The following is a 14,048-nucleotide window of genomic DNA, read 5'->3' as shown; positions in this document are numbered from 1 at the left end:
CCTCTCTATCCCCAGCATCCCGCCTACTCCATGAAGGCCCCAGGACTGCCCCTCTCTATCCCCAGCATACCGCCTACTCCATGAAGGCCCCTTTCAACTCCTTGCCCTAGCTCCTTCTTCTCTAACGTCTTAATCAAATGAAATATCCCCAGTGACCTAGCCTGGTTTTAAATACAATGATTTCTTTGAGGTCATAAACATTAAGTCCCTGCACTAACACCCTGACATTATTAGGGACTGTATCTGAGGTGTGAATGTGTGTGTGTGTGTGTGTGTGTGTGTCTGCGTATGTGAGTATATGTCTGTGTGTATCTGTGTGTATGTGTGTGAGTGGTTGTATATGTGTATATGTGTGTGCCTGTGTGTGTCTGTGTATATGTGTGTGAGTGTGTGTAAATATATGATAATGTGTCTGTGTGTGTTTATGTATCTGTGTGTATGCATGTGTATACACGTGTGACTGTGCAGTGTAGGTCTATGTGTCTGTGTATCTGTGTGTTTGTGTGTATGTGTATACAAGTGTGTATGAATGTTATGTGCATGTGAGTATGCACATATATATGTGTGGGTGTAGGTGTGTATGTGTGTCTGTATATGTGTGTGTTTCTGTGTGAATGTGTTCATATATGTGCATATGGACTTGTGTGTGCATATACATTTTCTTTTTCCCTTCAATACTGGTCTAGTACCTATAGGCACAGTATTACACATGGCTGGGACATGAATGGATGGAACCTAGGTATAAACCAGGAACTCCAGGTTCTATAATATTTGCATATCAACCTAATTGCATAGCTCCTGATGTCTAAAACTGTCCTCATTTCTTCTTTCTTTTCTTTCTTTTTTCTTTCTTTCTTCTTTTCTTACTTTGTTTCTTTTCCTCTCTCTCTCTCCCTCACTTTCTTTTTTTTACATAAGAATCATGCTTTCAGTATTCTGATAAAATCCATTGTTTCTGTTTTGTTTTCTTCTTTTAAACTTTTGATTGATTCTTTGTGAGTTTCACATCCTGCATCCAGTCCCATCTTCATATTTACCCTAGGCTCTTGCAACTTCCCCAAAGGAAACAAAAGACAAAAATAAAATAATGAACAAAACAAAGTATAAAAGATGTTTCATTCTTGGAAGCTGTAGTGTGTTCCAGTGTTTCCCACAGGATACTCTTCTCCACACATCTTCACGAGAAAATGTTCATTGTAATGAGTCATTGGTCTGCTTTGAAGTCTCTGGCTTCTGCAAAACCATCGATATTGGCTCCTCATGGGGCCTCCTCTCTGTTATCATGTTGTTTGTTGTGTGTCATGGCGATCCTGCAGCTTTGGATCTGTTGGACAGGCCCTTCCATGAGCTTCAACATTTTACAGATGAGGTAGATGTCAGTGTGTACCAACTCAAAGCTCTGTATCTGGGCCTGGGTGGCAGTTTGAGTTATTCAGCCTGCCAGCTCTTCCTCATCACACCACCAAGGCAAGCTGTCCATCGCCCCAGCTAGCTCACCCAATGCTTCATCTGGCAAGGGCCCAGCTCTCCAGCTCTTGCTCTCATATCCTCTGGACCAGGTTACCTGTGCTCTTCTCCTTCACCAAAGCCACCTCTACTGTGCTTCCCAGTTGAGGTGTGGGGCCTACTCTCCTAAGGGCTGAAGCTGGCAAAAGGTGTGGCCAACTCTTCAGAATGTCATAGCCTGTGATGGGTTGGGGCAGCTCTGCATATCTCTCAGACATCTATGGTTGTTCCAGGTGGCAGCCCAGATCAGGGATATCTGCAAGTTCTTTAGTGGTAAAATGAACCATGAACATCGACAGAGACATTTGCTGATGCAGCCATGGACCCAGACATGGCTGTCAGCAGGAGCACAGGCTGAAATTTTACCATGGCCTCAGGTGGCAAGGCTGACCTATCATGACAGGCTATGCCTGTCCACCCTTTGGTCTCTCTATCTCTCTTCATCATGTTCAAAATGTTCTGCTTCTCTCTGTGTCCTATACTTGAACATCATAATGGCTCCTACTGAGGGAAGGCCAAGAGGAAGTCAAGGCCATGAGTATCTTCTGCCTGTGTGAGTGCATGGCTTGGCTATGGGTGGGCCCCTGAGTGTCCTTCCCCATTCTTTGTGGCATAGTGGCATGCGAGCATCTGAGTGACTTTCTGTCCTGGCAGCATGAAGCAGCTCCTGTCCTCATTTCTTATGCACATTCATTGAAAACTTTATTTCTTTACTGAGTTAGTTCAGCTCAGGGACCAACCATCCTGCTCTCTCACCTTTTCTGCCTGCTCCAAACCACTTAACTTCCATTTCCTTCCAAAATTGCCTTACTCATAATAAAATTTTATAAACAGCAAATTGAAATGCTTTTTTAAAATCCAGATACATTTATAATTTAACAACAACCTAATTTCAAGATGAGCGCTAACATATTCCTATTCATTCCCTTTCCCTATCTTCCTTTTCCATTTTTGTTTATTTTTTGTTTTGTTTTGAGCTTCATGAACACAGTTTTACTGTTCACATTTGATATGTTAGAATGGCGGGTCACATCAGAACATACCACACTCTAGGCCCCAAAAGTTCCACGTTTAAGAGGTTTAATTGAGAGGGAGAGAGGGGGCAGTAGTGTGGAAAGAGAGGAGGGGGAGAGAGAGAGATGGAGGAAAGTTCCCTGTTTATGTTTATGTATGGGTTCTGACATAGTGGCCGCAGGTAAAGGAGGGAGGTAAGCCCAATGGATTCTGGGAATATGGTGGCTATTGCCCTGGCAACAGGTCTGTGAGACCCACCCATGCAATGCAGCAGGCTTCGGAGGCCCTGATGCTAATAACATTTATATAGGCATTTTTCTTTTCTGGTCTCCCACAAGAAAGATCCAGTAAGCTCTGTTTGTAGTATTCTAGGGGCATGTTAGCTCTGTCTCCAAACTCTTCTACCTTTTTCATGCAAACCAGGCCCAAAGGCTCGAGAACAGTCAGATTTTTCATAACAGTGCTCACACTCACAATACCAACGTTTTATATTAGTTGCCTTTGACAAATCACCTGAGAAACTCAAGGTAGAATATTCATATTAGTTCACAGTTTCAGAGAGATTTCAAGTCTGGTCCTGTGGGAGAGTAGTGGTTGAGTTCATTACTATGAGACCATGCAGCAACTCTATTTCATTGTAGTTAACCGGAGAGCAGAGAGATAGCAGTGTGGAATAAGGACCTGGGGGTGTTAGCTTACTGAAGTCCATACCCAGTGACCTATTCCTGATGGATAAGACCACCCAACCTCCCAAGTGCTTACCCAGCCTTAATATGGAGTCACAAACCAGGGGCTGCACATTTAATGCATGACTATGGGGGGACATTTTAAATTTAAACTGTAAGAATGGTCGTTAATTCTTTATTCAGATTTACTAACTAAAAATTGTGTGTGAAGTCACCTTCAGTTTATGTATGTATGGTATTTTGGGATCATGAATTTCATGTAGTTACCAATATGAATTATCTCAGGAGTTGGGTCTGATAATATGTGCCTTTAATTTCATCACTTGTGAGGCAGGGTTAAGTGGATCTTTGCAAGCTCAAATCCAGCCTGATTTGAGTTTCAGGACTGACAGAGCTACATTGCAAGACCTTGTCTCAAAACAGACAAATTAACAGATACATAGATAAGCAAGCACAACACAACAAAATTCAAAATCTGAAGTTCTTTTGGTAATAAGCATTGTGGCTAAAAGATACTCGATCTATAGTACCAATTTTATTATCACCACTACTACCACCACCACCATCACCACCAGCATCATCACGCCATTGAACTCATGGTGTAGATCTTCATAAGAAGATTTTTTGAGGAAGAAAGAAAGAAAGGAAGACAAAACAAGGAAGTCAAAGCAGCAGAGTTCTAGAGGAAAAATTTAAAACAAACTGAGTTAATAGAGAATAAAGTAAAAGTACATATAAAAGAATTAAGGTTCCAATAGAATAAAATGTTGGGTTTGAAAATAAGATTAAACAAATGAGTCTTAAAATAAAAGATAAAAGTGTGGATCATTAAAGTTGTAAAACTGTAGGTGATTAAAGAATAAGATAAAAATGCTTAAGCTCAGAAGATAAAAAAGTTTAAGTGTAAAAATAGATAAAAACTAAGGATTAGTAGGAATTAATCACTAAGTAGGAAAAATTAAGGCATTGAAACTAAAAATAAAGAGGATTAGGTGGAAATATATTAAGGAGAAATTAGTGAGTTACTGAAGAAAATAAAGAGATAAACATGTCTCTGAGCATTTAAGAAATGAGCCTCGATTAAAATGCTCACACACTGAGATTGCGTCTTCCTGGAAGGAAGAACTGAGGGAAGAGGGAACCCTGGGGATGAGTCCCACCCTGCCCCAAAGCACAAAATCTGCAGATATCCTGATGTGCTGTGTTTCACTTTCCAAAAGGCAAGTCTTCAAACAATGGTGACATTAGATCCTCTAGATTTCTCTGATCCTAATGACTACAAGGCATGTTATTTTGGAGTCTTAGTTGTCCATTATTAAGGTCAAGACAGGGTTTCAGGTAGCTGAGGCTAGATTTGAACTCCTACCCCCACCACCATCACTTCACCAGTGCTGGAATTATAGATAGGCATATTCATACCCATCAACCTTTCTTTATTTAAGGCAGTGATTCTCAACCATCCTAATGCTCTGACCCTTGAATGCCTTACTACAATTCCTCATGTTATGGTGACCATCAACCATAAAATTACTTTTATTGCTGTTTCCCAACTGTAATTTTGCTACTGTTATGAATCATCATATAAAATACCTGATATGCAGGATGATATTAGGTGACTCTCTTGAAAAGGGGTCATGAACCACAGGTTGAGAACTGCTAATTTAAGGTCTGGTACTTCACTTGTTAACAGAACTTATAGATATCTTACCTTATATGTTGGTAGATACCAGGCAATCTGGATAATGAACAACTCACTCTATTAAAAACAAATTATTTTTTCATATTATTTCCTTTCAGTTAATTGTACATAACTACTTTTTAAGATTGATTTTTATGAATAGTCATGTGCATGTGCCTGTGTGTGCATGCTGCATGTGCACGGGTACCTGAAAAAAACACAAGAACACTTCAGATCCACAAGAGCTATCGTTGCAAGTATATGGAGACTGTCTGATGTGGGCTGGAAACCTAATTAGGGTCTTTGGCAAATCAGCAGCATTCTTAACTGCAGTGCCATCTCTCTAGTCCTCATCTGAATAGGTGTGTACATACATGAGAAAAATGTCTTGGTGATTAAGTAATTCTTCTAACTATATCTCAAAGAGCATACAGCATACAGGACTAATATATGAAAAGCATGTTTGGTATTTGTCATTTGTACCATTATATCGTCTATAAGGTTGTTTCCCATAATTATACATTCTTAAGACCTGTTGCAGTGTCCATGGACTCAGACCTTCTTTGATATCAGATGCAGCGCATCACAGGAATAACTGGCTGACTCACATCTCCCTCATGTTTGTATCTGTCCTCCATTCCTTTTGAGAACCTTCATCCTGTCTTCCTCAGCTGAGCCTTATTTTGCTAAATATGTGACCAAGATGGGAATTTCTTGACCTGGTCAACAATGATAGTTGATGTAGCGTCTGTGACCTCTGTGAAATCAGTCACAGAAGGTGACCTCATCACTTGCAAATTGGAAGTGAGAAAGTGACCTGCATCAGCCCATTAGAGACTTCCCTGAAATTTTTCCTATAGTCAGCAGAAGGGAAAAGTATTTGAAAGCCTATTAGCCACTGTAGACTCTGAGTAGAGAAACTGCAGAAAAATGAAGTCATGAATCAAAGGCAAACCTAACCTTGAGAGGTCCTGCCCACCTTTGAGGCCATCATGTTCTTCTGATGCCAGCATGGCCAAAACTGGTCTACCTGCTGTCTCACCCACAGTAATGTCGAATAGAAGGTGCTTGAACCCTAATCCAATGTCATTTTTCTTTATGTTTTCTTAGTTATCCTTTTGGTGTGCTAAGGAGTAAAAGTATCCTGAATTGGTAGAAGTTAAGTGGGTACACAGATCTTATAACTTGTACACACCTTCAAATTCCAGGGACTTTTGCAGAAATGAGATTCTTAATCCAGAATTTACTCATAAAAATATAATCTCTTCCTCAGGAACCCCATCATCACCAACTACCACTAGAATGTTGGAGAGACTTACTCAACATTAAAGCTTTTCTTTTTTATGACTCTGAAGCCTAGTCCTCATCTACCTGCACACAGCACTTAGTTCACAGTTGTGCTAATTTGTCAGTTCCCTTCATCCCAGAAAGCCCAATAGTGAGTCTCCCAATGACTCACTTAAACACGCATGGGTTTCTGTTACTTTCATCATTATTGGATTTCTTTTATCTGCTAGCAAATGGTTTCAAAGATGTAAGTTTCTGATGATATGTGTATACTTTAGATACAATGCACTTACTGGGTGCCATATTATTACTTCATTAAAATGGGAAAAATGGTTCAGAAAACAAAAACTTTTCTGGGTGACTAAGGTGATAGTAAATATAAAAACTGGAGCGCCAGCTACACAAGGCGGTTTCCTACATATTGTGTTAGAGATCTCATTTTGCTTCTCGGTAACTTGATGGAGCAGTTCCATACAACAGAAGAAAGAAATGAGGTTCCCAAAAGTTAAGTAATTTTTCAGTCACTTAGTTCATCAAAGATAAGGCCAGGATTCAAGTCTGTACTTTCTTCTTGCAAAGCCCATTTTCTCCCATTCTACCGTGAAGGCATATGTATATGTACATTTGAATAAGAATTTCAAGAGTTGAAAAAAAGAAAGATACATTTCATAATATTATGAATGTGCTAACATTGGTTCATAAATTGTGAGCAATGGATGAAATTAGCTTTGCTCTTATTTAGTCTTATGTTTCTTTACATGGACACATGACCCAATGTTATTTCTTGGGAAAAATAAAAGCTAACATCAAGCAAATGGTACTTGTCTAATGACTCTATCACATTCCACTGACTGACAACAACTGTTAGTGACCATATATATATATGTGTGTATATATATATATCACATTATATATATATATGTGTATATAATCATAATTATGATGATAGTCACTTTTAGGTGTCAACTTGATGAGATCATGAGGTTCTGAATATTATTTTTGAGTGAGTCTTTGAGGATGACTCTGGATGGGCTTAGATTTTAGTAGTTTGTGAACTCAGTAAAGTACATTGCCCTCTCTTTTACAGGTAGGCATGATGCAATTTGCTGAGGGATTAGATAGAGGAAAGAGGAACAGGGAGTCTTTAATCATTTTGCCTGACTCTTTGAGCTGGGCATTGGTGCTTGGCCCCAAAGGTCAAGTGACTGGCAACTCTGGTTCTCAGGCCTGAAGTCTGGGGGTGAGCTACACCCCTTGCTTTCCTAGATCTCCAGATTGCATGTGCTTTCTTAGTGTCCACTTGCTTTTAAACCATAGATATATGGTTTAACCATTCACTCTGGGGAAGAATAATAAACCACTAATAAAATCAAAATATCAGTCAAAGCAAAATAACCAGCAACTATGTTCTGCACATGGCTAGATTGTTTATGCCTTAAGGTCAATGAACTTTGTTGTCATGACTGAGTTCTGCATGCCAACAGGAAAGCGTCCACCACATCCAAAGCGTATACAAAGGAACATGGCTGCATCTGCATACAGAACTTATTTATAGTCATGAAATCTGAACTTCATTTTCCTGGTCATATATTACAAGCTGTCTTAGTCAGGGTTTCTATTCCTGCACAAACATGACCAAGAAGCAAGTTGGGGAGGAAACGGTTTATTCAGCTTACTTCCACATTGCTGTTGACCCGAGGGAGTCAGGGCTGGAACTCAGGCAGGTCAGGAAGCAGGAGCTGATGCAGAGGCCATGGAGGGATGTTCCTTACTGGCTTGCTTTTCCTGGCTTGCTCAGTCTGCTCTCTTATAGAACCCAAGACTTCCAGCCCAGGGATGGCACCACCCACAAGGGGCCCTACTCCCTTGATCACTAATTGAGAAAATGCTCCACAGCTGGGTCTCATGGAGGCGCTTCCCCAACTGAAACTCCCTTCTCTGTAATAACTCCAGCCTGTGTCAAGTTGACACAACACCAGCCAGTACAATTGACCCCTTGTCAACTTGACACACAAACACACCACTATTAAGCCTCAACCCTTACTTTCTTATTCATCCCCAAGATCTAAAGTCCCACAGTCTTTACATATTAAAAGTTTAATCAATTTAAACTGTTCAGTATCTTTTAAAATTCAAGGTCTCTTAAGTGTGTGTGTGCTCCACTAAAATACTTTCTTCCTTCAAGAGGGAAAAATATCAGGGCACAGTCACAATCAAAAGCAAAACCAATGTCTGGGATCCAACTCATGATCTTCTGGGCTCCTCTAAGGGCTTTGGTCACTTCTCCAGCTCTGCCCTTTGAGGACACAGCTTGTCTTCTGGGCTCCAGATGCCTGTACTCCACTGCTGCTGCTGTTTCTTGGTGGTCATTGCATGGTACTGGCATTTCCAAAACACTGCTGTAACTAGGCTTTACCAGTAGCCTCTCATAGACTGTCTTCATGGTGCCAAGCCTCACTTACTTTGCATGACCCCTTCAGTCCTGAGCCATCAATTGCAAACTGAGGCTGCCTCTTCACCAATGGCTTTCCTTGGCCTCTCATGTGCCAAGCCTCAGCTGCTCTTCATGACCCCTTCATGCCTTCAAAACCAGTACCACCTAGGTGACTCTTACACATTAACAATGTCCTGCTGCAGCACAAGGTACAACCTTGGCTATCTCTGGAACACAGCCTCTTTGTGCTCTCAGAAAACACTTCCCAGAAGATGTCATCTCAGTGATGCTGGTCTCTTCTTCTTCTTCTTCTTCTTCTTCTTCTTCTTCTTCTTCTTCTTCTTCTTCTTCTTCTTCTTCTTCTTCTTCTTCTTCTCCTCCTCCTTCTTCTTCTTCTCCTCCTCCTCCTCCTCCTCCTCCTCCTTCTTCTTCTTCTTTTTTTTTGTTTTTTGTTTTTTGGTTTTTTTTTTTGGTTTTTTGGTTTTTTTTTAAGACAGAGTTTCTCTGTATAGCTCTGGCTGTCCTGAAACTCACTCTGTATACCAGGCTGGCCTTGAACTCAGAAATCCGACTGCCTCTGCCTCCAAAGTGCTGGGATTAAAGGCGTGCACCACCACTGCTTGGTGCTGATCTCTTCCTAATCACCACCAGTTTCTTAGCTCCAGCTAACCAGCATCAATAGTCCCAGTAATACAAAGTTTTCACTTTAGTAGTTCTGGTATCTTTTTAATCACAGCTGATTCTTCAGCCCCAGCTAACCAAAACCACAAAATCTTCACAATCAAAACAGCATGACCCTGATAAGAGTCTTTAATCTTCCCTCTGAAATTTCACAAGCCAGGCCTCCATCTTCTGCACTGCACTGTTCTCAACATTATCTTCCAAGCTCCTACACAACATCCCACAGAGCTCTTAACAACCAATGGTTCTTCTAGCTTAAAGTTCCAAAGTCCTTCCACGGTCCTCCCCAAAACATGGTCAGGTTGTCACAGGAATACCCCACTACGCTGGTACCAATTTGTCTTAATCAGAGTTTGTATTCCTGCACAAACATCATGACCAAGAAGCAAGTTGGGGAGGAAAGGATTTATTCAGCTTACTTCTACATTGCTGTTGATCACCAGAGGAAGACAGGACTGGAACTCAAGCAGGTCAGGAAGCAGGAGCTGATGCAGAGGCCATTGAAGGATGTTTCTTACTGGTTAGCTTCCCCTGGCTTGCTCAGCCTGCTCTCTTAGAGAACCCAAGACTTCCAGCCCAGGGAGTACCACCCATAAAGGGCCCTACCCCCTTGATCACTAATTGAGGAAATGCCCCACAGCTGGATCTCATGGAGGTAGTTCCCCAACTGAAGCTCCCTTCTCTGTGATAACTCCAGCCTGGGTCAAGTTGGCACACAAAACCAGCCAGTATACAAGCCATACTTTTTATTTTGTTATTTTTGACACACATATATGCACATATATATATGGAGGCTGGAGGGGCTGGAGACATAAGTCAGCAGTTAAGGGCACTGACTGATCTTCCTGAGGTCCCATGTTCAGACCCACATGACAGCTCACAACTCTTCATAACTTTGAGATCTAACACTCTCACATAGACATACATTCAGACAAAACATTGATGCACATAAAATAAATGTAAACAAATAAAAAATTAAAAAATAACAAAAAAAAAGAAAATATTGTAAAAAGCAAATTTTGGTCTCGAGGGGTACAAAAGCAGGCAGGTGGTGAACGGGATTTGATTCTGCAGGACATCATGCTGTCCTATGACACTGTTTACAAGTGTGTCCAGAGGACCAGGGAGCATAGCAGTGTGTCTGGGCAAGACTGACATGTAGTATGTCTGTTGTACAGAACATGACGTGTGATAGATTTTCATGAATTTTCACATTGCTGGCATTACTGGCACACCCACTATGCTTTGCCGGTTATAACACATATGACTGTTGAGCTGAGAGTCTGTGTCTTTTGGACAACAGTGAGAGCCCAATGGGAGACTGAGAAGGCCTACGAGAGAAAGTCAGTGAGGGTTGAATACAAGCCAGCTCTTGGATTTGGGTGCTCCGGAGTGTGAGCATCTATGCCATTTATATATACTTTATGTTCACAAAGTATGAACACACCATTTTACTGAATTTTTACATCAGTCTAGGTGGCACTCACAGTAGAATTAGCTCTGGATCAGAGAAACCCACACCTAAGTGGTTTAGTTATGTAAGGGGCAGGGGTGGGTTGCATTTGTTTTCCCTTAGACGGGGAGCTAATGCTGAGTGAGCACTGCTAAAGGTGGAAGCTAAACAGACATATTTCAAAGCACTCAGAATGAGAGCTGGGAAGGTGGGGGATGAAGTAAGATCCAGGCCTCCCAGGGCTTTTAATAATCTTCACCACTTAGGCAAATCACTGGAGACTGTTCTCACTGATGACTGGGTGCAGGCAACAGCCTTTCCCTATCACTTTCCTTGCAGAGTTGAATCCTGCAGGCCCCACTACCTCCTGGCCAATGTTACAATAAAGCTATTTATTTGCAGGCCATTCGTTATATGGGACTATCTGAACCAATATTGCTGGTTCACTAAATTTAAACCTTTTGACAGTTATCTCTGGTTTCACTTCCTTGTTCTGTTTAGCTTCCCTCCCTCAGTCAAGCCAGGTAATACGATATGCTGAAAACAACATGGACCTTGGACTCAGGGATTTGAATCCCAGATGTGCTATTTATTAGTTTGTAGCTTGGAAAATTACTTAACCCTTCTGATGGCCCGCGTCTTTGCATTCTAAGAAGGAACTAATAACATGGACATAGTACAAAAATTGCCCGTGAGTTAATATATGAAACGCCTTCTTAACACGCCTAGTTCATGGTGAAATTTGTTACCTATAACTAACTGTAAGTGCTAAATGACAGTCGTGTATAAAGGATCCCAGAAGGGTACTAGCCAATAATATATAATCCCCTCCCTACTATGATGGTAAGGTCTTCTCTATATGGTCTTCTCCAGTTACATCTTTTGCTCCACCTGAAGATATCACTTTATCTTCTTTCCCAACACATAAGATATGCACAAACAACATACTACTGGTCACCTTAGTTATTATCTGTTACACAAAGGCATGCAGTAACAAAGTATCCAGATCATTTATCTTCTATTTAACTAAAGAGAAGAAAAATGTATCAGTTATCTACTGATTCTCCCCAATATCCAGTCCTTCCCTTTTTTGTTTTTTTTGGCCTATCTATTTTCTAGTCTCCCCCCTATAGGTTAGCTATTTGATGGATTGTCAGTAGGCACATATTTTCACTTCTATAAACTAAGTGTCTATTTATTCCTTGCCTTTCATCTTTCCGATTCTCTATAGAACTGATCGCTGTGGACAGATTTCTTCATAAACCCTTTCCTTTATCTCCCATGATATTTTTGTCATACTTCTGTCTCCCTGGTACTCTTCTGGCCCTTTCTTCTGTGTGTCCCATGCAGGCTCATTCTTCACCATCAAGCTATAGAATATTTCAGAGCCTCATTCCTTCCTGGGCCACTTTCTTTCTGCCTAAAACTGGAAAGGTGGGGAGAGAATGATTGAATTTTTCACTTTAATATTTCTGTTACTATCTTCTCATCCCTCAATAATTCAAGCTGAAAATATCAACCAGGTCTGTTCTTTTCTTGTTCCTTGTTCTGGTCCTTTGTCAGTATGTTTGTATTGCATAAACTTTGGACTAGGCAAGTCATATAACTCCTCCCAGAAATTGAATTGCATACTTAGGAAAGTTACCACCAGAGTTTTCTACTCCCATAAATTCCAAAGATATTTATTGCTATGAGAATACAATTCCTTAAATGAAGATATAGTGAACACTGTTTGGTAAGATTTTTAAAATGTTCATGCCTCCTCCTCGGATTCTGCAGCCGCCGGGATATTGATGCTTAAGAAGAATTGGATTGCTCGGCAGTGGTGGCTCACGCCTTTAATCCCAGTACTTGGGAGGCAGAGGCAGGCGGATTTCTGAGTTCAAGGCCAGCCTGGTTCTACAGAGTGAGTTCCAGGACAGCCAGGACTATACAGAGAAACCCTGTCTCGAAAAACCAAATACCAAAAAAAAAAAAAAAAAAAAGAATCAGGTTGCCATCTATGAACTCCTTTTTAAGGAAGGCGTGATGGTCTCCAAAACGGATGTCTACATGCCCAAGCACCCCGAAGTGGAGAACAAGAATGTGCCCAACCTTCAAGTAATGAAGGCCACGCAGTCTCTCAAGTCTCGAGGCTATGTGAAGGAGCAGTTTGCTTGGAGACATTTCTACTGGTACCTTACAGATGAGGGCTTCCAGTATCTCTGAGATTTCCTGCACCACCCTCCTGAGATGGTGCCTGCCACCCTGAGCCGCAGCTGTCCCGAGACTGGCAGGCCTTGCCCCAAAGGTCCAGAGGGTGAGCGGCCTGCAAGATTCACAAGAAGGGAGGCCGACAGAGACACTACAGAAGGAGCGCTGAGCTGCCTAGAATTGACAAGAAAGTGGAGTCTGGGGTGGCTCAGCAACTGAACTCCAGTTTCAGGGTAGCTTCAGTTGTGGACGTAGTCAACCACCTCACTGAAGTTGGAGATTGTGTTGTATTGAATAAACTTTAAAGAAAAAAAAGTTCATTGCTAGAAGGACATTTTAAGATTTTATATCACTAAGAAAAGTAGCCATTGGTGATGAAGTGGTTTTATTTCTCTTTGAAGTGGTCTAGTCGAGGTAGAGACAAAAATGAAAAAGAAACAACCCGCATAGCAACAAACAGACAACCTCCTCTCTTTAACATGTAATCATTGATGCTTCAATGACCAACAAATCCTATGGGCGTAGAGTATCAGAATCTATTTGTCTTTTATCTCTTGGTTGTTGAATTCCGCAGGGAAGCTAGCTGGGATTGGCTCCTTCCCACATGTTGGCCTTTGGTTGACTCCCTATGTGTCCACCCTGTGACCCAGGTTGGATGGTAAATGGCTTCTGACATGGAAATTTCTGGTTTCTTTGGAGACACAGTTGTGTCATGTGACTTTTTTTTTTTTTCTGGGAACTGTCATAAGAAAAGATGTTTTGCTGGAGCAGACGCTTGAAAGGGAGTATAATGTTTAGAAAGAATAAACTATAACCCCATGACAATGAAAGGGTGTTCTTGCAGTGAGTCACCTCTTGACGCTTTGCTGCTTTTCACTGATCTTCACCTGTCATAACTTTGTAGAGAGAAATACAAGGAAGAACTTCTCATGATATTCTGGATGTGTCTTGCTGCTTCCCCGGACTTGTGCCAATTTGGGGGGCCTTGTAGTTTCTTCTGGATTGAGCCACTGCTACTGATTTGTGTTTAGAATCGCCCCAAAGAACTGCTTCTAAGCAGATTCACATCCCCCTTGTTATATTAACCATCTTTCTCCCCAACCTTTGGTCAATCAG

At 41.3% G+C, this 14,048-nt stretch overlaps 1 pseudogene; it reads left to right on the top strand.

Moving 5' to 3' along the window:
• LOC116097918 overlaps window positions 1-13,203 on the top strand; it is a 16,352-nt pseudogene extending 3,149 nt beyond the window's left edge.
• Window positions 13,204-14,048: the final 845 nt, after the last annotated feature.

Source organism: Mastomys coucha, unplaced genomic scaffold (genome assembly GCF_008632895.1).
Source record: "Mastomys coucha isolate ucsf_1 unplaced genomic scaffold, UCSF_Mcou_1 pScaffold2, whole genome shotgun sequence".
NCBI lineage: Eukaryota > Metazoa > Chordata > Mammalia > Rodentia > Muridae > Mastomys > Mastomys coucha.
Note: the sequence above shows the minus strand (reverse complement) of the source record. Positions and strands in the feature narration are given on the sequence as shown.